Consider the following 25,824-nt stretch of genomic DNA (forward strand, 5'->3'; position numbering starts at 1 on the left):
TTCTTATAAGGGAATAAAATAAAGATCCTCATTCACCTAGAGTTGCATGAGTGCAGTCAAATTGTAATTACGGTACCACCTTGTATTTTGTGGCACTTTAGAACTATCTAGGGGAAAGGGGGAAAAGAGGGAAGGAGAAGGGAAAACTGCTGCAATTTGCTTACTTTGAAGTACAGTATTTAGTATTTCATTTGATAACAGGTGTAATAAATGATATGACACAGAGGCAGAGCCCAAATATAAATAATTTATAATACAAAGAGAATGATTCATAACTATTCTACTTTTAAAAGTTAAGATACTCACATACTGAAAGCAGTTATTACAGACCAAATCAAGCAAGGGTTTGGGTTAAAGAAATTCAACTTTCGCAAGAAAAGGAATATACTTTTAATTAAATTTGTTCCAAATGAGAAAGATATAAATGACAATGTTTTAATACATATTCTGTGACTATTTTTGATAAATTGTCATTAGGTAAGTATGGACATGTAAAGCTAAAATAAGTAGGCTTCTAAATTAGTTTTGTTACTGTAGACAATTAACCAAACATTTCAGTTAGATTGTAGGCAACTGAGGTTGGAAAATATTAATATAAAATTCATGACATGAACAGCTCAAATGTTTTAGAGCACATGTTGTTCTTAGTACCCTCATAAAATTTTTCAATATTCATTTCTGAACAGGATGTAGATCTTTCTTTTTCCTGGTATAACCACACTACCCACCATTTACTTAGGTAACAGCTATCACAGTTTCAAGGCAGATCTTCATATCACAGTGCCTATGCTCAAGTAACCCTTATTTTTCTTCATTTATCAATTAATTTTATGGGTTCATTTAAGGTATACAATATGATGACATTTATCATTGAGGACTTGTACCTTTAAATGATACATTTTGGTTCTTATTTTTTCCCATTCCCTGCCCTCCCTTCAACACCAGTGCCCCAATGTGTTTAAAAAGACTATTTCTATTTTTTCCCTTTTATCGTATTTATTCCTTTCCTTTCTTTCCTTTCCTCTACTTTTTCTACTCTCACTTCCCTTTTGGACTTTTTCTTCCTATTTCACATTATCTGTTATACATTTTGAACTTTATGTTTCTCAAACCAGAGACACTATTCAGTATTTATATTTATGTCCTATTTATTTCACGCAAGAATATGGCCTCACTGTGCATTTATACAGCTATAAATGTCTCTACTTTCTCACTCTTTATGACTGAGTACTACTCCTTTATATAAAAAGATGGATTTGTGTACTTATGTTCATTAGTGAGATTCGCCTGTATTTCAGTTGTGCCTTTCTCTGCTTTCGGGGTGAAGGTGATGCTTGCTTCCAGGAATGAATTTGGGAGTATTGCTTCCCTTCAATTTTATTAATTTCATTGAAAATTTTAGATCTGGAGATTTAGCTCAGTGGTTCTGATGCCTGCCTCACAAGCACAAAGACCCGAGTTTGATCACTGGTACCAAAAATAAATAAATAAAAGAAAAAATAAAGTTTTAAACTGTAGTGCCAATAAACTATAGTGCCAATAGTTCTTCTCTTAATGCTTTGTATAATTTAGCTGTGAAGCCATCACAGCTCATGCTTTTCTTCACTGGTAAATTTTTAATTATGTTTTCAATTTCATTGATTTTGATATTTGTATTATTTTTCTTCATTCAGCTTTGGTAATTCATAGGTATCTAGGAATCAGTCCATTTCTTCTGTTTTAAATTTTATTGGACTATAGGTTCTTGAAGTACATCTTGATCCTCTTCATTACTTCTGGGCCCATTGTAATATCACCCTTTTTATTCCTAATTGCATGGATTTGGGCCTTTTTCTTCCTTCCTTCCTTCCTTCCTTTCTTTTTTTTTTGTACCAGGGATTGAACTCTGGTCCTTGTGTTTGCAAGGCAGGCGGCAGAACCACTGAGCTAAATCCCCAGCCTGAAATATCTTTTTTTTTTTTTTTTTTTTTTTTTTTTGATAAGATTGGCTAAAAGCTTGTCAGTTTTTTTATTCTTTTTAAGAACCAACTTTTGGCTTCATTCCTTTTTTGTTTTGTTCTCTTAGTCTCCATTACATTAATTTCTGCTCTGAAATTTATAATTTTCTCCCTTGTATGAGGTTTGGGTTTTTCCTGCTCTCCTTTTTCTAAATGTTTGACATTCAGCATCATTATTTGAGCTCACTCTGTTTTCCAAATATGAATATTCACTACTGTGAATTTCTTTCATAAGACTGCTTTAATTGTGTCCCATACACTCTGATATATTGTAGTGGCACCATCATTAAATTGTAGGATCTACCTGATTTCTTATTTAATTTACTCTGTGACCCATTCATTATTCAGAACTGTGCTGTTCAATTCCCATGTGTTTCTTATAGTTTCTTGTGCTCTTGATCTCAAATTGTATCATGCTATGGTCTGAGTATATGGGGGATCACTTCAATTCCTTTACATTTACATGAACATGTTCTATGAGCAAGTATGGTGTTCATTTTGGAGAATGACCTGTGTGCAGCCAAAAATATTCTGTATTCTAATTTGGTGAAGTGGAGTGCTCTGTAAACATCTGCTAAGACTTTTTGTTCAAGAATTTGGTTGAGTTCTAGTATTTCATTGTTTATTTTCTGTCTAATTGATCTATCTTTTTGTAACAGTGGGGTACTGAGATTCCCCACTACTATTGTATTGTGCTCATTTGATTTGTCATGTCTGTTAATACTTTTTTTTACATAGGTGTGTGCACTAGTGTTTGGTGCATATATTTTTATGATTACCATCACTTCCTCTTTGATTATTCCCTTTGCAAGGTTGTAGTGTCCTACTTTGTCTCTCTTAATCACTGTTGGCTTGAAATCCACTAGATCTGAAAAGAAGATACCTACTCATGCTGATTTTTTAGGTTCTTGTTATGGTGGAGTATTGTTTTCTACCCATTAACTTTCTGTCTATGAGTTTCTTTTTTAATTGTTTTTCCTGTATACAGCATATTGTTGGATCTTGCTTCTTGACCTAATCTGCCAATCTATTTCTTTTGATTGGTGAATTTAGACCATTAACATTGATGTTTATAACTGATACATATTGACTTATCCTTGTCATGACTTTCTTTTTGTTGAATTTCCCCCCTCTGCATTTAATTTCTTTTTGTGCTTGATGATTTCATTCTGCTGGGATTCCTGGTGTTGTGATCCTAATCGTCTTTTCCTAACATACGATTTAAAAATTTTTGGAGTGCTGGTTTGGTATTGATGTAGTTTTTCAGGTGATCTTTGTCACAAGAGTATCTTATTTCTCTATCAATTTTGAAAGACAGTTTTGCAGGTACATCAATCTGGGTTGGAGGGTTTTTTTTTTCTTCCCCCTTTAGGGCTTGCAATACTTCACTCCTAGCTATTCTTGCCTTGAGGATTTGTATTTGAGAAATCTGCTGTTATTTTCATGGGATTTCCTTTGTGATTTGTTTCTTTTTGCTAACTGCTTGTAGAATTTTGTTCTTCTGTTGGGTTTCTGGAATCTTAAATACTATGTGTCCAGGTGTAGCTTTTTGTGTTACTGTTGTTCAGGCCTATTTAGAGTCCTATATGCCTCGCTTATCTGTATGTCAAGTTCTTTCCCTTACTTGCTAAGTATTTTGCCATATTTTTTGCGAAAAAGTTCGTCATTTGCACTCTCCCCTGTTTCTTCATTGACTCCAATTAGTCTCATGTTCTTCTTTGCATCATCTATCACCTGCTGGATTGATTTCTCATGGCTCCTTACTACTTTTAAAACAATTTTTTTTCCTGATCACTTATTTCAATCCTGTCTTCTATATCTGAAATTCTTTCCTCACAATGGCTCATTCTGCTGCATAAACTGGCAATGGAGTTTTTAATCTCCTGGAAATTTGTTTGCATGTTTTATGGATTCCAGTTGTTTCCTATATTGGGATTGCATCATGTTCCTCAGCTCCTCTAATTTTTTAATCTGTGTCTGCTCGAGTCGTTAACCATGTCTTTCACTATGGACACCATCTCTGTTGTTATCTGAGAAATTATTCCAAATTTTATTTTTTCCAGGTCCTCTTTCATGCCAGTTCAGGGATACTGTGTTGTTGAATGTCAGATTGTTCCATCTCTTTGCCCCCTGGGTTTACTTTGGAAATCTAGAAGTCTGGTTTTGAGTCTTGTTTATGTGTCTTCTCATTTCCACAGATATAGTCTGTTGAACCTTTGTTAAGGTGAATATTTGCTCACCTTAAATTTTCAGCAAGCCTCAGAGAGGCCTTCTCTCAGCTGCCCCCCACTGGACCAATTCCTGAGTTCAGAATTATGGCCTTCTGGATCCCTGCTCTATGTTGTTTTCTGGATTGTGTTCTGTTTGGGGCCTTTGTGTGCTTAGCTATGGTTTCTGGGAAGGCCTCTGCTTTGGGCCTATATTCCTATGCTGTTATTTTCAAGCAGGCCTCTAAGAAAGGCCTGCATTCCCAAGCCATTGGTGGCTGGGTGGGGCCCTGCCTGGGGTCTGCAAGTCTGTGGTGCTCTTGTCTAGGCAGGCTTCTGCTTGGGTTGACACAGGAGGTGGAAAATTACTAGCTTTGAGGATTCAGAACATCTTGAAGGTGAGATATTTTGCCAAATTGCCCAGAAATGGACCTTAGAAGAAAACAAAAAAGTTCCTGAGAGAACAATCAGCTGAAAGTTAATTATTCAGCCAAAATATTGCCGTGGCTTTCTTGCCTGTCTTGCTACTGATTTATCTTTGATTGAAATTCTTTAGATTATCTGTGCCCTATATAAATATTCAAGATGCAGACCAAACTATGTATACACCAATTAGGGATAAGAAGAGGAAACAGGCAATGGAGTTTTTAATGTCCTGGAAATTTGTTTGTATTTTTTATGGATTCCATTTGTTTCCTATATTGGGATTCCATATAGTTAAAGCTAAAACTTTAAAGTTTCTGAGTATTTACAGAATAAATTTTCCCTAATTGCACTTATGCTTACTTAACCAGTTCACTTTACTATTCTGTTAAGAGAACAATTAGTATTTATGAAGAGTAAATAAAGACGATATGAAATAATTGTAATTGTGCAGAGAACTCTCAGATGCATCTCACCTATGAAAAGTGTAATTTCACCTTTGGAATTTAATGAAGTCAAGCACATGGGAACATTTTTAATCAGTTCCTGTTCTGTTCTTTTTAATTATACTTATTTTGCATATGAAAATCTTAGTTTTGAAGATTTTTTAAAAAAACATGAAATTTAACTTAATTTGTATATGTGAATATATACATATGAAAAATCAAGATCTTTCTTAGTACTCTCCACTCTAAGTGCTGCAACAAAAATAAAATAAACTAGGTCCACAGATTTATCTCAGTGGCATCTCACTTTCCTCACAATCTCAAGGTCCTGCATTTGATTTCTGGTACTAAAAATAAATAAAATAAATAATCACTTGAAAGTATGCCCACCAAAAATCTCAACATTCAAGTGATTTCAATTTCTTTAAATTCTTACCAATTAAGATTGTGTTATTATTTATTACATGAAGTATATCATATTAAACACACTTGATATATATACCATATAATATATAATGAAATTATATATATATATATATATGAAAATTAGAGACACAAATGAAAAAATATGGCACAAAATATGAAGGGGACAATTTTATGACATTACAATTGTTCATACTCCAATTCTAACTTGTTGCTTAGATGGTACAAAAGATAGAGAACTACAGCATGATTTATGAAGATGCTCTAACTTGAAAAGCTCTCAAATCAATAGGACAATATGAAAACAAAATGAAGCTTAGTATTTGTTAGTTATCATAGTCTTTTGTTCAGAAGTCAGAAAGCCCTTATGTTAGTTGTTACCTCAATTTAAATCTACACACAGGCTTTGTAGGTATGCCTACTTGGCATTTTAAAAGTTACTTAACCTTGCAAGTTTTCAATATTTAGAGTAATGAATTCATTTTAGAATGATATTGCCAATTTTCTGTTCTTCTAAACTAAAGCTTCTATTAACTTTCAAAGTAGGACACTTTAAAATTTATTTATGGCTGCCATTTTACACAAAGCAGATGCCCAGCTTCCTTATTAATATGTGTATCAACAAAAGCAAAACTTTTTCCTGTTATTCATAGTTTAAAATATAGAACAAAAAAACCCTGAATTACCAAAACCAAGGGATGTTTCTCTAACATTGATGCTGTACATGAAGGAAACTTTGCCAAATATTATGTAATGAATATAATACATATTTCTCAACTTTCCTGAACTAAGTTATTTTACACAACCAATAACATAGGTCATACATATGATGTAGAATATATACATGTATATGCATGTACATGTACATGCATGTGTATATGTGTATATGTATTATAGATGTGTACACCTGCATATGTCTATACACCCATTTATGTATGTATATGTACATGTGTGTATATGCACATATGTTTTACCTAAGCGTGCATATATGTGAACATATATGTTTATGTACATGATGTAGAATACATATGTATCTTATTGTGTTTATATTTCAGTGATGGAAATAGAATAAATCTAGTGGAGATAAATTAGGAATGCAGAACTTGAATTTTTTCATGAAGAAAATGAGTTTATATGGGCTGGGCCTTTAGCTCAGTAGTTCTGCCGCCTGCCTTATAAGTGCAAGGGCCCAAGTCCTATCCCTGGTACCAAAAAAAAAAAAAAAAAAAAAAAAAAAAAAAAAAGAAAAAAAAAAAAAAAAAAAAAAAAAAAAAAAAAAAAAGGAGAAAAGGAAAAAAATAGAAAGTGAAAATATAACTCTTGCCACATGAAATTCATAAGATTAAATCAAATCAGTAAAATCTCATAAAATTCACACTACTTGGTTATGTTGATACAGACTTTTGAATGTAGGAATCTTTAGCAACTTAACATAACAGCCATAACATTAATATTTACTCTAAAATGAGCACTTGATATGTTAACTTATTAAATCTCTACAACAAAACTACAGAATATATGATATATTTTTAGAAAAAGTAACAGCTGAGGTTTGCAAAGATCAGACAATTTTCTTAAATTCAGCATTTTCAAAGAAGCAAGACTAAAATAATTTTGCACAGATCATTGTGAATATTAAGGGTATGCTTTCAACCACTCTATTCAACTTATGTAACACTGTATGTCAATATTGAATATATAACGTTTCTGTTTTCTGTAGTCATGAGCAGAGCCTATGCTTTATTAGTGTGAGAATCTACACTTTTCCAAGTATTTCTTGTCATTTTTGAAGTCTACACCAGTTACCCTGAGATAGGTTTTCTATCTATGGGAAACAAAAAACAAAACAGAAAAATACATATTATTATAATTAAAGCTGATTGCCTTCTTAAAGAGTTACATGAATAGAATGTCTCACTAATTGTTTTAATTTGTTTTATGAATTTGATAGTACATTCTAATCAGCAACTAAGCAAAAGCTTATTCTTAAATTTATATTTTTAAAAATTGAAAAGCATGTATTAATAGGGTTCATTGTGATATCTCTATGTTTGCTTATAACATGCACTAGTTAAACATAGCTTCCCTTCACTCACTGTCTTCCATTTTCCCAATTTCTATTAATCATTATCTTGCCTTTAGGTAAATTTATATCATTTTAAACTCCACCTAGGAGAACAAATATGTTGTACTTATATTTCTGTTTTTGGCTCATTTCACTTAACATTATGTCTTACAGTACAATCCATTTTACTGCAAATAAGAGGATTTCATACTTCTTTTTGGATTAATAATATTCCTCCATGTATAAATACAACACATTAGCTTTACCCATTAATCCATTGATGGGCACCTAGGATGACCTGATGTCTTACCTTTTAAATGGTGCTGAAACTAACACAAGGCTTTAGATACTTCATAAGTTGATTTCATTCTTTATTTACATGCCCCAAAATGAGTTTACTATATCATATGGCTTTTCTATGTTTAGTTTTGTGAAGAACTTCCATATGTTTCTCCATATGGCTGCACTAATTTACATTCCCACCAGCATTGTACAAAAGTTCCTTGTTCTCTGCATTCCCTCCCATTGAACTGAGCATTTGTACAATTACTTTCTAAGGAGGCATAGAAATATGAAAGGCAAAATCAGTTAAAGAGATATATACATACATATGTGTGTATGTATGTGTGTGCGTATGTATGTATTTCTCTAGGTCATCTTAAAGATATTCATTTTTAATACTTTGTGGACTTTTTTTTCTTAATTTGTTACACATTCTGCTTTCAACTTCTGTTTTAGGAGTGTTATTCTTGCTTAATATTAATTTTTACACTGGGTATCATATGCAATATTATAATTGGCATTAGATTTTAAGGGGTCAATATCAATATGTCATAATGTTCAAAGTAACAAACAATGATTGTACACAGTGCTGGAAAAATTATCTTCAGAAATTCACAGAAATCTTGTATTCCCAATACTACCATTCATGACAATTTCAAGAATTATTTATATGAATTCATTATTATGATCACCTTATCCTTCTCATGAACCTAGACAATATCATTTTTAGCTCCTATGTTCTCTTTGTTATTTTGACCTCCATTCATATCTACTTTCTGTCAGTTATCTTTTTTCTAAACAATTTTTCTTGATCTATACCACAGAAAATTGTAATGTTTTATAATTTTTAAAATTTAATATCAATATTTTTATATTACACTGACTTTACCAACTCCAATTTTTTAAATGTATGAATCTATATTATCTCCTAATTTTTAAACTATCAAGCAATAAAAGCAAAAGTCACCTGGCAAAATGTATTAAAATCACACCAAAAATCTCTAGTTCTTTCTCAAAGTTTCCATAAGGATTATGGTTAAACACATTATTCAAATCATATGAAATCTGTTATTCTCACATCAAGAAACATTTATAAAATTTAGACAAATATGTATTATGTTTTAAGGCCAGAAATTAAGTCAAGTTTCTAGGTTAATAAATGATATTGTGTTAATTCTTAATTACATCTAAACAATACATTTTTAGACACTGTTCTCTCTTTCCCAGTAGTCTCCTCTTACCATGTGGAGTGTCTTACTTCTCCTACTTTATTTAGGTTGCAGTCATTGTTCAGAGTATGTTTTCTTTCTGTCATATTATTAATAAGTATAAAACCTCAAAGCATTTTCACCTATCTTGATCTTTGTTCAGGACAGAAAGAACCTAGAAACCACCTGTGGAAGGAAATTCCAACACTCCCATAACATGGTAATTTATATTGACACACTGACCAGGAAATGAAGTCCAGGTAATTTAGAAACATATACCTAATGGCCTTAGAAAAACAAAGGAATAACGAGCAAGGATCATTCAAGAGACTGTCCCAAGATAAGCCATGGGAATCACCGTGCCCCCAACAGTTCCAAGGATCTTCCCTATAGGATGGATTTTTTTTTTTTTGTAATGGGGATCAAATTCTGTACCTTGTTCTTGCTAGGCAGATGGCAGAACCACTAAGCTAAATCCCCAGTCCTATAGGATATATTCTTGGACATTGGGAACAGTTTGACCCTTCCAATATGAAAAAGAAACAATTTTTCCACTATTGTAATATACTTTGGCTCCAGGATGTATCAGGGAACAGCGAGAGATGGATACTGGATTGAAGTTTAAATTGCAATACTATTTTTCATAAGATCACTTCTGCAAAAGGCAATTTCCTTATGTTAAGGATTTTATAGCTTTTTGTTTCTGGAAAGGCCCCAAAACTATGGTACATGGAGTGGTCCCTGAGGAAAAGAAGGATCATATCAATGATGATTCTGTCCTCATAGACCCATCTGTTTCTCAGAGGTTTTCAGGTCTCTCCCATCTGTTTAATGAAGACAGCTCACTGGGAGGTCTCCTTGTCCTCCTGATAATAATCCTCAGTAAATCCACACCCTTCCCTTCAATGACTCATTTCAAGTGACTCAGAAACTACTCCAGAGCCTAGTGATCTGGAGGAACCCAGCATCCCTTAGCCCACTCTTCAGGTTCTTCAGACAGTTTTAAACCACGCAGGTTGTACTCAGAGTGGTGTTTTTTACCCCTCTTACTACCAACTCTTTTTGTCCCTGAAATTGGTCCCAGGAGCAGAATTAAGTACTCTAGTTTAGGGCCCTTTTCAATTGCAAATACCCAACAATCAAAGAAGGGTGAGTTCAACTTTCAGAAGTTTCTAGTAGGTTTGCAGATAGATTTCAAATTTTAACTCTTCTGTTTGACCTGTTGGGGTGCAATTAATTGGTCACTTTTTGCACCCCAACTGAAAAAATATTGGAGATAATGCTAAGGATATGCAGATAAACAGCATGCTGTAAGAAGGGAAACATTTCGTTGCAGTGAGGTTATTTTCCCTATAATACAATCTATCAGGGACTATAATACTAGCACTGGCTAAAACTTGTGTCTCATACAATAGCTGTTCTATTTATGGAAATTAAAAAGTGCATTAAGAAATATGTTAATTATGACATTGTGACAAGTGTCATGAAGGGGAAAGAGGAAAATCCAGATGTCTTCCATAGCCAGTTAGAAGAAGCTTTTTGTAAATAAATAAACCTAGATCCATCTTCCAGGGAGGAACAGATATGATAGGATATCATTTTATTTGTTAATCAGCACCAATTATTCATTTCTAATGACATATTTTAAATGGGTTCCCAGACACTTATGAACCTATTGGTGGACCTGGCCTGTTCTGTGTTCGATAATCTAGGTTCAACGGGGATAAAAAATTAGGGCCAAATTATGGCTGTCATAATAGATAATGCATCAAGTATATCCAAGTCATCCATCTAAGGAAAATAGAGGAAAGAGTTTCTGTTTTAAATTCAAAATACTGGACACTGGACATGTGAGGGTACCAACCCAACTTTTGGGCCCTTCTCTGAGTGCCAGGTAGTTGAGGTTCCAGATTCATGGAACTGAAGGACTATCCTCACTCCCAGATAGGAGAAGAGTGAGCCAATACCCTTATCTTCTGTCTGATGAAGCCTGAAGGGGTCCAGAGAAATTTGCATGTCCCTGTCCATAGATATTACCATCTCCTAAAAGAAACCTTGAGTGACCCTGGACATCATGGGCAAGCAAATTCATTTATTGGTAGACAGGAGCAACTCATTCTGATTTATGTTCTCTCTTTGAAAACCCTCCTCTAAATAGAGCCACAGTTGGGGTTGAAGTGATCCTTAGTTGGAGTTTCTTACTCCTGCATTGACATGTTATTTTGAAGGTCACATGTTCAATGATGAGTTCTTAATTTTATCCTCATGAGTCCTTGGTTAATAGAAAGGGAATTACTGGCAAAACTGGGGGAAGTTCTCAAATGCTGGCAAAGACCAAAATGAACTCTACCTGTTAGGATTATTTCACCATTCTTGATGTAATTAGCCAACATGTGGACTCTGGTGCATGTTATGATGGAATAATTGGTATGGGAAATTCAGTAATGCCAGCAGTTTTAAAGCTAAAAGATTCCAAATTACTTCTTAATGAAAGTAGTATCAAATCAAAGAGTTCCATAAAGGCCTCCAGCCTCCTAGACAGGTTTCTCAAACATTACCTTCTGCAGTCTTGACAATCCCCTGCATTACTCCAGTTCTCCCAGCACTAAAGCACTCAGAGGAATATAGGTTTGTAGAAGATCGCTGCCTCATTAATGAGGCTATAATATAAATCCATATACCATTCTCTCCCAAATTCCAGGAGACACAAATTCGTTCTCAGTCTCAGACACCAAAGACACTTTCCTTTCTATCTCTTCTCTATCCAAAGTCCCATTCCTGTTTGCCTTTGAATGAGATAATCCTATTTCAAAGGAAAACCTATACTTGGATAGTTGTCCATAGGGTTTAAAAGTAGCCTCCACCTATTTTGCTCAGGCATTGGAAGAGGATTTAAGAAATGTAGAACTTAAACATGGAACCATTCTTACAGTGTAGAGATGATATTCTAATCTGCAGCCCAACTTGGGATTATCTCTTCTCTATCCAAAGTCCCATTCCTGTTTGCCTTTGAATGAGATAATCCTATTTCAAAGGAAAACCTATACTTGGATAGTTGTCCATAGGGTTTAAAGGTAGCCTCCAGCTATTTTGCTCAGGCATTGGAAGAGGATTTAAGAAATGTAGAACTGAAACATGGAACCATTCTACAGTGTAGAGATGATATTCTAATCTGCAGCCCAATTTGGGAATTATCCAACCATAATGCTATCCAAATCTTCAGTTTTCTTAAAATGCATATACAGTCTCAAAGGAAAAAAGGCCCAGATAATCCTCTAGAAAGTTAAGTATTTGGAATAAATTCTTACTCCCAGAGAATGAGAGCTATAGAAGAACTAGATCCACGTCATCTGTGATCTCAGGCTCCCTTCTACTAAACAGCAGTTTCATTTCTTTTGGGGAGTGCCCAGATTCTGTTTGATCTGAGTATTTAATTTTGGACTAAGGACAAGGCCTTTATACAAGTCCATTAAAAATCTTAAGCTTGTGTCCAAGCGTCTGACAATGCCTTTTGAAAAACAAAAGATGCTCTCACTTAGGCTCCAGAACTGGGAATATCAAACTTCAGAAAACCTCTCTTCCGCTATACACCAGAGAAGAGAGAAATTCCTTTAAAGGTCTTGACCTGAAGACCAGGACAAGAGCTCTGCCCAATGACATACATTTTCTAAAAGTTAATTAGAGTGGCTAATGGATGGCCACCCTACCTGAGGGGAGGAACAGCTGCAGTTATGTTAATAGAAAAAGCTGAAAAATTAATTTTGGGGCAGAACCTAGAAATCCTGACTTCTAATCGTCAGAATTATTCTTGAGAATAAAAGATTATTGTGCTTGATAGGGGAATGGTTTACCAAGTGTCAGGACATGCTCTTAGATTATGAATATATTGCTCCTGAGATTTTTATAAAGACTCATACTGCTCTTTCTTTTGTCTCTTTCATGTATATAGACTCAGAGGTTGGCTTGAGATTTTTATAAAGACTCATACTGCTCTTTCTTTTGTCTCTTTCATGTATATAGACTCAGAGAAAAGTGAAAAATTATGAAATTACTGAAAAATTACTGAAAAATTATGGGGATTTATGCCTCTTACAATGAAATGTTAAGAGCTTAGGGTATTGCAAACTAGCTGGAGAAATGGTTATGACCTGTCAGTTTCAAAGTTTGAGGCCATACACAAAACTTTTTCCAAAGTTCTGCGTGTAGAACCAGTAAGTGAGTACTATTTTCAATTCTTCACATTACAAATTGAGGAGGTTTTTGATAGAAAGGTCTAGACCTGGCATTATCCTGAAGAGTGGAAGATACAAAAGATGGCCATCACTGAGCTCTTTGCCACTGTCCTCTCTGTCCTAGTGGTCCACTGTCTTTTGCCAGTGGTCCCTTGTACCCTTCTCTTCCTAATTTTAGTTGGCCCAAATTTGCACCTCAGAGTATATTTCTTTTCTTTTCATACCCTTAATGAATGTAAATATCCCTGCCATTTTAACTTATCCTGACCAATTTTATTTGGGAGAAAAAGAACCTAGAATCCATCTCTAGAAGCAGACTCCAGCACTACCTAACCTGGTAACATCACCTTATTTCTTTTAGAAATCTTAACAAAAGTTCTTATAAGAATTTTTTTTCCCTGAATTTTCCTTCATAATCTAGCAGTAAAGACCAGAGGTGGTGTAGAGTTTTATTTTATAACCTCATTAATCATGGATCCTCTAAAAATTGTGATTGTAAGTTGGTGCTTTATTTAAGTCACTTTTATTTTCTTATGCTACTTGATATGCAACCGGTAAGAAGTTGGGGACACTTTTTACATTCTCTCTACTTTCATTTTATTTTTTGTTTAATTTGTCAATTTCTACAGTCATGTAGCTAAAATCTTAATCTTCTTTATTCTAAAGCATTATCAAATAGACCATGAGGATGTTCCATAGCCGCACTATTTAAAATGGTTTCTACTTCCTACAAGTGACTATCATGCAATAGAAATGTGAGTGATATGATTGGGGAAAACAATTTTAAAATAAAACTAGTTTAAATATAAACAGTTGTTTACATCTAGTGTCTATTGTTGTAGACAGTATAGCTTTGGTATATTTCCTCTCAGGAAAGATTTACCACTTGTTTCACCACTGTGAGTCATGGTTTTCAACCTTTTGTAATGACTTTACTACTGAACTAAATCCTCGGCCATTTTTTTTTGAGACAAGATTTTGCTCTGTAGTTCTGGATGGACTTGAATTCACTATACAGTCCAGGCTAACTTTCAACTAGTGCATTCTTTGGGATTCTTACTACAGGATTCTTCAACAATGCTCGGATTACAGGGGTGTGCTAACACAACTGGTAGATCAAAATAAATCTTATAGCTAGTATTTGATAGTTTAAGCATATTTTGAATTTTTTGTTATATGGTCTTAATTCAGTGGATGTTTGTTAGTTACAGCATGTAAGAAATTCTTAAATTAGAATGAAATGGAAATATTCTTAAATAGCTCAAAAAACAGTAATCAGATTATTTTCAACATACTAATGGTTCTTCTTACAACTTTACTTTTACCTGAATTACAATTGATTTTACAAATTTTGCTAATCCCCCACTGATGTAATTTGCCATCTGGAGATGCCACATATAGTGACAATATTAGCTCCATGCTAAACAAGCATTTGAAAAATGTACAGAACTAAAATACTTCTCAAATTACATTATACACTAAATATAAAGAATGACCTTTGATGTTCTAATTATAAATTCAACTAGAGGGAAACATGTTCGAATATGTAGTTTAATACTTAAATAATTTTTATGATCTTTATTCCAATAGGAAACCTATACTTGTAAATCATAGCTCCAATATTTTTTCTTGAACTAAATTAGTAATTTTCTGTACTAAATTTTGAGAATATGACACAAATTTTGTTATTCTGATGTTTATGCATTTTAACACTAATACTTGTTATATGCATACTTTCATTTATACATTCTGCTCAGGAAGCTTAGATTAGTAATAAGCAACATATTTCAACTTTAAAGTAGGTTTAAAGGAAAAAATCATGAAGTCAGATAAAATTATCAGTCATTAATTCATTTTTTAATTTTTTATTCATCAGGATTATCTCTAAATTTGACGTTACTATAATAGATAAATTTGAGTGGGGCAGGAGAGTTATATTGCAAAGGGCTCCCTTTTAAAAGATATCTAATAGTAAAGATGTCACTAGAGATTCATGTTTGAATTCTTTGTGAGTATGTAATGATCCATGAGGCTGCACTAAAGTTCCTGTAAGAAAATATCATACCAACGCAATGATCTACTATAAATTATATCTCACTTTAGATAATTTCATATGAAAATCACTTGAAAGGGAAATCTTAAAAACACTTGCAAAGTGCTTTTCCTGAATTTTCACTAAGGTAAATCAAAGTGCAGAGGATGTACATTGACACTGTGGTGAATAAAAGTCATAAATTGCCTGAATGTTGTGTTTTAATAAATAGAAATAAATACAAAATATCTAAATATGTAGTTTTCTATTATGTTAGAAAGTTAAAAAAATATATGGAGTAAAAAGGTCAGGACTCTGGTGGATAGTTGTAAAGTTAATTCATAAAAAGGTAACATTTGGCAAATAACATTTTTTTTTTTGAGACAAGATTTTGCTCTGTAGTTCTGGATGGACTTGAATTCACTATACAGTCCAGGCTAACTTTCAACTAGTGCATTCTTCGGGATTCTTACTACAGGATTCTTCAACAATGCTCGGATTACAGGGGTGTGCTAACACAACTGGTAGATCAAAATAAATCTTATAGCTAGTATTTGATAGCTTAAGCATATTGTATTAAAGGAACAAGTGATGATCTTAGCTCTGTTGGTTTCTCTTGAAGTTCAAAGCTTTTAATGAGATGAGATCCTAGTTGTTGATTTTTTGTGCTAGTTTCTATGATACTGAGGATTTGTTCATAAATTCTTGTCTTATGCCAATGTATTCAAGAGTTTTACCTAGCTTTTTTGAATTTTTTGTTATATGGTCTTAATTCAGTGGATGTTTGTTAGTTACAGCATGTAAGAAACTCTTAAATTAGAATGAAATGGAAATATTCTTAAATAGCTCAAAGTTAACAAGATTAAGTGTTTCTGTTTTAATATTAAATCTATAATTGACTTTGATTTCAGTTTAGTGCATGGTGAAAAAGTGAGGTCTAGTTTTAATCTTTGGTAAGTTGGAATCCAGTTTTTCCAGCACCTTTTATTAAAGAGGCTGTCTCTCCTCCAGTAAGGGTGTTTGGTAGATAACCTAAAATGTGGGGAAAAATTTTTACTAGCTGTTCCTCAGAGAGAAGACTACAACCAAGAATAAAGAACTTGAAAAAAAATCAGAGCCCCCAAATTTAAAGACCCAATTGAAAAATAGGCCTCTGAAATGAACAGACACTTCTCAAACAAAGAAGTAGAAGCAGGAAAGAAACACATGAAAAAGTGTTCAACATCACTGGTCATCCAAGAGATGCAGATGAAAACAACACTGAGATTCCACCTCACTCCAAAAAGAATGGCTCCTATCAAGAAATCAACTGCTTTAGCACAGAGCACTGGAGGAAATTAGTAGTGTTTGACCAACTGGTGGGCCCACTCCTTTGGCTTGGAGCAACAGAAGAGCCTGACAGCAGTGTGAAGACCTCTGGTGAGCCCAGCTGCATGGGCATGAGCAGATCTATCACCCTCTGCCCCTGTAAACAAGAGAGAGAGCCTCTCCAAGACTCTTAGATGAAAATTGAAGCCCACTGGAAAAGTAAAGAAAATCTGCAATAAAGGCACACCAGATAACCAGAGTTAGTAAGTTAGAGGAATCAGTACCTCACATTACAAACTGGACTATCTTCAGGGCAAAGGCAGCTGGAACCTGCATTAGAACCTTGCAGAGTTCAACTCAGCAGGAGGTCAGAGATCTCAACTCTGGGCTTTGCAGCCAGAAATCAGCCTGAACCTCAAGGGACACCTGCTGACTTGCTGAGACTAATTAAGTTAGATCTGCATACTCCTGCAGTCTATTGTGTCAACAGAGGTATACCCTGAAGGAGGAAATCTACTTTTATTTTTTATTTTCAAAGTAATATTTTTATCTTATCTTAAATCATTTTAAAAATTTTTATCTTTTTCTTGGCTCATTTTTTTTCTTGTTCTTTTCTCTCTCTCTCATTCTCTCCCACCTTGTTCTTAATTTCTCTCCCTTTTGGTTCCTGTTCCTGTACAAATTTGAATTCGTTTCACTTTTTCTTTTCTTCTCTCCTTTTCTTTCTCTCAATTATCATTAGTATTAAAAGAATGTGATTATAGCTTCTAGCCTACCTATTGTTGTTAGTTTGTTCTATTATTGGTTATATTTTGTTCTGACTTTTCCTCTTCTCTTCAACAATTTCCTAGAATTTTCATGATTTTCCTGTGACCTTGGGCCTCACTTCTAATTTTTCCCCATCCTATACCTATCCCTCCTTCCCCAACTCCTTCCAAGTCCTCATCCCAAAGGTAAAGTTGCTATATTGAATAGTTTATTCACTATAAATATATTATGGGCTGGTCCTCAATTTCAACTTAATTCAAATGGTTAACAGTGATAGATTAATAACTACCACAAATTGTTATTTTCAAAACTGTGCTTTATGCTATTGTTATTGATTGTATCACTTGGACTAAGGTGTTATGATTGACCCAATCAGTTGTCCCTCCTGGTATTATGAAAATGAGAATGTCTCAGAGTAATTAGAAACACAAAATCTAAAGAACAGCTATATCTGGAAGGTCAAAGTAATAACCCAGAAATTAATCCAAGGAAAGTAACAACAACAAAAACAGAAATGAGAAGACATTTAAACAAGGCAAAAGTGTAGACTTCAAGCTCATCAAAGGTAAATTTTGTGAGAAATAAGGTGGAAAATTCTGACACCCTGAATATACAGCTCGGGAAATAAAAGAACAGATGGGTGAGGTTCTAGAAAAATTCAAAACAGAAATAATTTTAAAGATAAACACAGAGAAGGTGAGCAAAATGAAAGACATGATTAGAGACCAGATTTAAAAACAAAATAGATGAGCTCAGGACTATGATGGAAACCATGAACTCCCAGCAAAGGAAATAAATGGAAACCATGAATGTCCAAAGTAAGAAAAAATGGAATCCATGAAACAGATTCAAACAGATATCCATGAGATTAAAAACTCTATCAAAAGCACTCATAGCACAATGAACAAATGTGAATATAGGGTATTCGATATAGAAGATAGGATTGAGGTTACTGACCAAGAAAAGAGACATCTCTTAAAAACAGTAAAGGATCATGAGAAATCAATCAAACATGTCCTAGATGATGCAAAGAAGAATAATATAACACGTTAAGAAAAAATGGAATCCATGAAACAGATTCAAACAGATATCCATGAGATTAAAAACTCTATCAAAAGCATTCATAGCACAATGAACAAATGTGAATATAGGATATTCGATATAGAAGTAGGATTGAGGTTACTGACCAAGAAAAGAGACATCTCTTAAAAACAGTAAGGGATCATGAGAAATCAATCAAACATGTCCTAGATGATGCAAAGAAGAATAATATAACAGTGGTAGAAATCCATGAAATAGCAGGAGAATACAAATGACATAAAAAATATGTTCACAGAATTAATGACAGAAAACTGCTGAAATGAAACAAAATAATTTGTCATACAGATAAGTGAGGCATATCGTTCTCTAACTAGCCATGATCAAAACAAAAAAAAAAATCTACATCTGGACATATAATAATCAAGATCCAGGAAATCCAAAGGAAGAACCAAATACTACAAACAGAAAAAATAAACAAATCACATATGAAGGAAAGCCCATCAGAATCACAACAGCCTTTTAACACAAACCCTCAAGTCAAGGAGAACCTGGAATGAGGTATTTGCAGCCCTAAAAGAAAACAACATCCAACCTAGACTGATGTATCCTGCAAATCTATCTTTCAAAATTGATGGGGAAATAAAATATCTCCACAATAAAGAACACCTGAGAAATTTAATGAACACCAAACCAGCACTCCAAATAATTCTAAACAATATCCTGGACAAAGACAATGAAGGTCACAACTCCATAGGGTCCAATAGAGCAAATACACAAGGCAAGGCAAGAAAATAAAGGGAGAGGGAGAAAAAGAAAAAAAGAAATGAACCAAAAACAGGCAAAGAACCAAAAACAGGAAAACAATGACAATGAAATGTCAATACATATCAGTTATAAACATCAATGTCAATGGCCTCAATTCACCAATCAAAAGAAATAGACTGGCAGAATGGATTAAGATTCAGAATCAAACAATATACTGTATATAAGAAACCCACTTCATCCACAAAGAAATTCATAGACTGAGAGTTAAAGGATGGAAAACAGATCTCCATGTAACAGGAGCATGGAAAAAAAGCAGGGGTAGCTATTATATTTGCAGACAAAGTAGATTTCAAACCAAAACTAATTAAGAGAGAAAAGGAATTTCTCTCCTTGCTTGTAAAAGGAACAATGCAAGAGAAAGATATGAAAATCATAAATACATGCACCAAATACCAATGCCTTCAAATATACAAAACAAGTATTAATGGATATGAAAAATGAAATAAGCACGGACAAAATTATAGTGGGGAACCTCAATGCTCCACTATCTCAAATAGACAGGTCATCTAGACAAAAAAAATCAACAATGAAATAACAGAACTGAGCTATGCCTTTCAACAAGTGGACTTAGTAGATGTCTACAGTGTTTCACCAAACTAAATATATATTCTTTTCAGCTACACAGATCATTTTCCAAAACAGACCACATGCTAGGTAATAGAACATGTTTAAATAAATGCAAAGGAATTGAAGTTATCCCATGTATATTATCAGACCATATTGCAAATAAACTGTAGATTAATAGCCTAAGTACCAGAAAGAACTTCACAAACACACAGAAACTGAATAACACCCAGATGAACAAACAATGTGTCACAGAAGAAATTAAAGAAGAAAGAAGACGGTTTCTAAAGTTAAATGATAATGCAAATAAAGCATATAGGAATTGGACACAATAAAAACAGTTCTACAAGGGAAATTCATACAATGTAAATGCCCATACAAGGAAAACAGAGTGAGCTCAAATAACCTAATGTTTAAACTTAAGCTTCTCTTAAAAAAAGAAATGCAAGACAAACCAAAAGCTCATATGAGGGAGGAAATTATAAAGATCAGAGCAGAAATTAATGCAAAGTAGACTAAGGGAATGATTAAGAAAAACAATGCATCAGAGTTGTTTTTTCTGAAATAATAAATAAAATTGATAAACCCTGAGCAAACCTTATTAACAAAAGGAAACAAAAGGCCAAATTCATGCAATTAGGGACCAAAAAGTTGAGGTCATAACATATCCACCAAAAATTCACAGGGTCATCAGTACCTATTTTGAAAATCTGTACTCCAATAAAATGAAAGACACAGGAAATGGACAGATTCCTAGACACATATGAATTTCCAAAGTTGAATGAAGAATATATAAAAAGTTTAAACACCCCAATTACATTCAGTGAAATTGAAAGTGTAATTAAAACATTACAACATTACCAACAAAGAACAGCCCAGGTCCTGATGCTTCATTGCTGAATTCTACAAAACATTTAGAGAATAACTATTGCCAGTACTCTTTAAACTCTTCAATGAAATAGAAATAGAGGCAATACTTCCAAATTTCATTCCTGGAAGCAACTGTTACTTTGATTTCAAAACCAGGAAAAGACTGAACCAAAAAAAAAAAAAATACAACTACAGGGCAATCTCCCTAATTAACATAGACACAAAAATCCTCAATAAGACACTATCAATCAAAATACAAAGGGTCATGAAGAAGATCATGCACCCTGACCAAGTCAGATTTATCCCAGGGTTGCAAGGATGGTTCAACATGCATAAATCAATAAAAGTAATACACTATATTAACAAAGTCAAAGGCAAAAGTCACATGATCATCTCAATAGATGCAGAAAAAGCATTTGACAAAATTCAACACTAATTTATGACAAAAACTGTGCAGAAAATTGGAATAGATGACCTTTATCTCAACTTGATAAAGGCTACCTATGAAAAAACAACAGGTAAAATCATACTAAATGGTCAAAAAATGAAAACATTCAGAGTAAAATCAGGAACAATACAATCATGTCCACTGTCACTACTCCTACTCAATATAGTTCTGGAAACTAGCCACATCAATTAAACAAGAGAATGAAATAAAAACAATAAAGGTAGGAAAAGAAGAAGTTAAACTTTCATTATTTCCAATGACATGATACTCTTCATAGAAGAACCAAAAAATTCTGCCAAAAGACATCCAGACTTAATTAACAGATTCAGCAGAGTAGCTGCATACAAGATCAACACTCAAAAATCAAAAATTTTTTGTAGACAAATAACAGACTCACTGAGAGAATGAAATTAGGGAAACAATTCATTTCACAATTGCATTTGAAAAAAATGAAATATCTAGGAATCAATCTAGCAGAGGAAGCCAAGGACCTCTTCTCTGAAAACTACAGCACTACGAAAAAAGAGTTCACTGAGGGTTTAAGAAAATGGAAAGACATCCCTTGTTCCTGAAAGAACATAGTGAAAATGGCCATACTTCCAAAACAACTATAGAGAGTCAATGCAATCCCTATTGAAATCCAAACAGTATATTTGATAAAACTAGAGAAAACAATGCAAAAATTTATTTGGAAGAAGAAGAGAACTACAAGTGAAGCTTTTGCTATTCTAGGCATCAGAGACATGGCAGTGTGTTTCACAATCCCCAATTTGAAACTACACTACAAAGCCATTGTGATAAAAACAGCATGGCACTAGCAAAGAAAAAGACCCAAAGGCTCAGTGGAATAGATTATAAGATGCAGAGGCAACTCCAGACATACTCAGGTACCTCATCTTTGACAAAGGAGCCAACCACCCTCACTGGAGGAAAGATGTTCTCTTTAATAAATGGTACTGAAAAAACTGGCTTTTGACTTGCCAAAGATTAAAATTAAACCCATTTCTTTCACCTTGCATTAAACTAAAATCCAAGAGGATTAAGGATCTCCATATCAAAACAAAAACACCAAACTTGCTGGAAAATGAATGAGATAGAACTCTCAAAGACATTGACATAGGAAAAGACTTTATTAACAAATCCTTAGTGTCACAGGTATTAAAACAAAGAAGCAACAACTGAGGTCTAATCTTACTAAAAAGCTTCTGCACTGAAAAGGATACCACCAGCAGAGCTAAGAGAAAAACAACAATGTGGGGAAAAATTTACCAGCTATTTCTCAGAAAAAGGACTACTATCTACAATATATAAAGAACTCAGAAAATCAGGCCCGCAAAGTATAAAGTCCCAATTCAAATATGGGCCTCTGAAATGAACAGACATTTCTCAGACAAAGAAGTACAAGCAGCAAGTAAATATATGAAACAGTGTTCAACATCACTGATCATTCAAGAGATGAGGATGAAAACAACACTGAGATTCCACCTCACCTCAGAAAGAATGGCTGCTATAAAAAAAATCAACCAGTAATAAATGCTGGTGGGGCTGTGGGGAGAAAGGAACCCTTCATTGTTGGTGGGAGTGCAGACTGGTGCAACCACTGTGGAAATCAACACAGAGATACCTTTTAAAAAGTTGGATTGGTAGTCCCACTTGACCCAGCTATTCCCCTGCTGAGTATCTTCCCAAAAGAATTAAAAGATTCATACCACAGTGGTATATGCTCACCCATGTTCATAGCAGCACAATCTGCAATAGATAAAACTTGGAAGCAGCCCAATTGCCCATCACCAGGGGACTGGGTAAAGAAAAAAATGTTTATTTTTATAAAATGGAGTACTAATCAGCCATAAAGAAAGAAAAACTAGAGATATTTATAGCTAAGTGAATACATATTGAGGACATACTCTTAAATTAAATTCATAGGACACACGTGCAAATACCATGTAGTTTTTCTGGTGTGATAGACTAAAGTGTGAAAATGATCAATATATAATTGATATTGTGTAATAGACAAAAGGGTGTAAAAGTGTAGCAGAAGTTGGAAGGTTAAGGGAAAGATAATGGAAAAAATGAGAGAAAAGGAAAAAAAATAGAAACAAAGTCTTTGTAAGTAGGGGTGGGTGGAGGGGGTGAAGGAAGGACAGGGGCATGGGGAAAGTTAAGAATCAAGACACATCATGTAAAGGTACAAAATCCTAATGATGTGTGCATCTCTATTATATATCTAAAATATACCAAAAATATATTTTAAAAAAGTAATCAATCAATAAGAAATACTGGTGGGGCTGCAGGGAAGAAGGAATCCTTCTCAACTGCTGGTGGGAGTATAAACTGGTAAAACTACTGTGGAGATCAGTGTGGAGATTCCTCAATAAAATAGGATTAAAGGTGCCATTTGTCCTGCTATTTCCCTGCTAGGTATGTTCCCAAAATAATTAAAAACATCATACCACAATGACCTGTTCTCACCCATATTTATAGTTGCACAGTTTGTAGTAGCTAAATCTTGGAAACAGCCCAAAAGCACATCAACTGGTGAGTGGATAAAGAAGATGTGCTTTTTTAAAAATATAAAATGGTGTATTCTTCAACCATAAAGAAAGATTAGCTTGAGACATTAATAGCTAACTGGATGCATGTTAAGACCATACTCATAAGTGAAATAAATAAGATCCACATGTGTAAATATGGAATCATTTCTCAGGTGTGAGAAACTGAAGGTGAGAATGAAGACCAAAATGTATAATAGATATCGTGAAATAGGAAGAAAATGCCCCAAAGGAAAGGGGAACTGGGAAGCGGGAGGGGAAAGGAACGAAGGGAAAGAAAAAAAGTGAAAGGATCAAGTGATCTTAATTTCCATAGAAAGACATTCTAATCAAAAGATTCAGATGACCCACTTCTACTCAAGATGAGCATCTGGAGAATTCGGGTCATCATAAGGAAATCAGTGAGAATGGAGTGGAGGTAGGAAGGTAAGTCAGAACTTTTCCTGTGGTAGAAATTGAAAGAATTTCAATGCAAAGAACCTTCTCAACCATTAAATAAAATGAGAAAATAATAGTAGAATTATGAAAGAGAGAATTATTGATCTGATCTACATATTGAAAGTATTGCAGCTCTGTGTAAATAGTTGAAGGGAAACAGTAATGATAACAGAGAACAATTACAATTAGATCACCGTAAGAGACAATGAACCGTGATAAGAAAAAAGGAGGCACTTGAAGTATTCACAATCATTTTGAGGGAGAGTCAAGAGGATTTTGAATTGATTTCAAATATGTAGTATGAGAAAAAACAGAATCATTATCTTCCTATAATGATTGTAATCTTTATGTACCACAAACATGTACTGATACAAATTAAAATTCATAAAGAGTAACTCCAGGACACTGTATGTGTCAAATCCTCTGTTTACAAACTTAACCATATGTATACTGACTACATGAGGACACTTTCTCATTCGAGTCTAATCTATGTTGACAAAATCTGATAGATTTTTATGTAGTTTTTCCTCATTTAATCAGTTCATTAAATGTTATAGTTAGAAAGTTCATTGACCCCAAAGGTCCATGTTTTAAAATCATGGTCCTTGGGATGGTGGTATTGGGATGGAGTGGAGTCTTTAGGAGATGAAGAATAGTGGGGGCCCTTAGGATATTTAGGACATTGTGTCAGGGTGTGTGGGACCCCAGCCTCTTGCACTTTTCCTTTTGCTCATGGCCAACTGGTGAGCAGTTTGCTTTCCAACGCACTCACCACCACTGTCATCTCTCTCAACAGAAATCCAGATCAGTGATTCCATCTCTCAGCATACACAGAAACTTCAAAACCATGAACAAAACACATCTTTTCTCTTTATAACAACCTGAGATATTTTGTTAATGGAAAGTAAACTGGAAGAATCAATATGTTGAGCTTGGTTAATATGAATTTTTTCTTAACTAGCTTGAGTGTATTAAAGAAACAGCTTATGTCAGCAAAACTTAACACGAGAGCGTCAAAGAATTTTGATCAAGCATTAATGCTACCTCATCATTCTCTGTCATAAATCCTATTACATTCTGAACTGTATTTTAATTTCTTAATTATAAATCTACATTGAGGATATGCAGTTTGAAAAATCTAAAGTCTTAAAATGTTTTGAAAATATTTATTATTTATAAGAATGTTATTTTATTGTGATTTGAGGTAAAAATATAGCTTCTTAATCTTTTTTCTACTTTTTGAAATACTGAGGGTTGAAAACAGAGCCTTATCACATTCCAGACCCTTTTTAATTTTTATTTCAAGACAGTCTTGCTAAGTCATTGAGTTGTCCATGCTAGTCTTAACTTGTGATCTTCCTGTCTTAGCCTTCTGGAGCACTGAAATTGCACGTGTGTACCATGATATCCAGGTTCTTAGCTATTTCTAAGGGGACAGTAATATAATTTTAATTCTATGCACATTGTTGTGCCTCAGATGTCTATAATTGTTTATTTTATGAAGCTGAACATATATATAGACTGAGCAATATTCCTCCCTGGCCCAGCACCTCAGGATGTATCTTCTCCATTTAAAAACTTGATTCTTTTAAATACTTATATATGAAGAATCATACAAAATTTATCTTTCTGTTAATGATTTATTTTATTTTAGGTAATGCCTAAATATTCAGTCACATTGTAGAATATGACAAG

Source organism: Fukomys damarensis, unplaced genomic scaffold, assembly GCF_012274545.1.
Source record: "Fukomys damarensis isolate Sample0158 unplaced genomic scaffold, DMR_v1.0_HiC HiC_scaffold_6, whole genome shotgun sequence".
Lineage (NCBI taxonomy): Eukaryota > Metazoa > Chordata > Mammalia > Rodentia > Bathyergidae > Fukomys > Fukomys damarensis.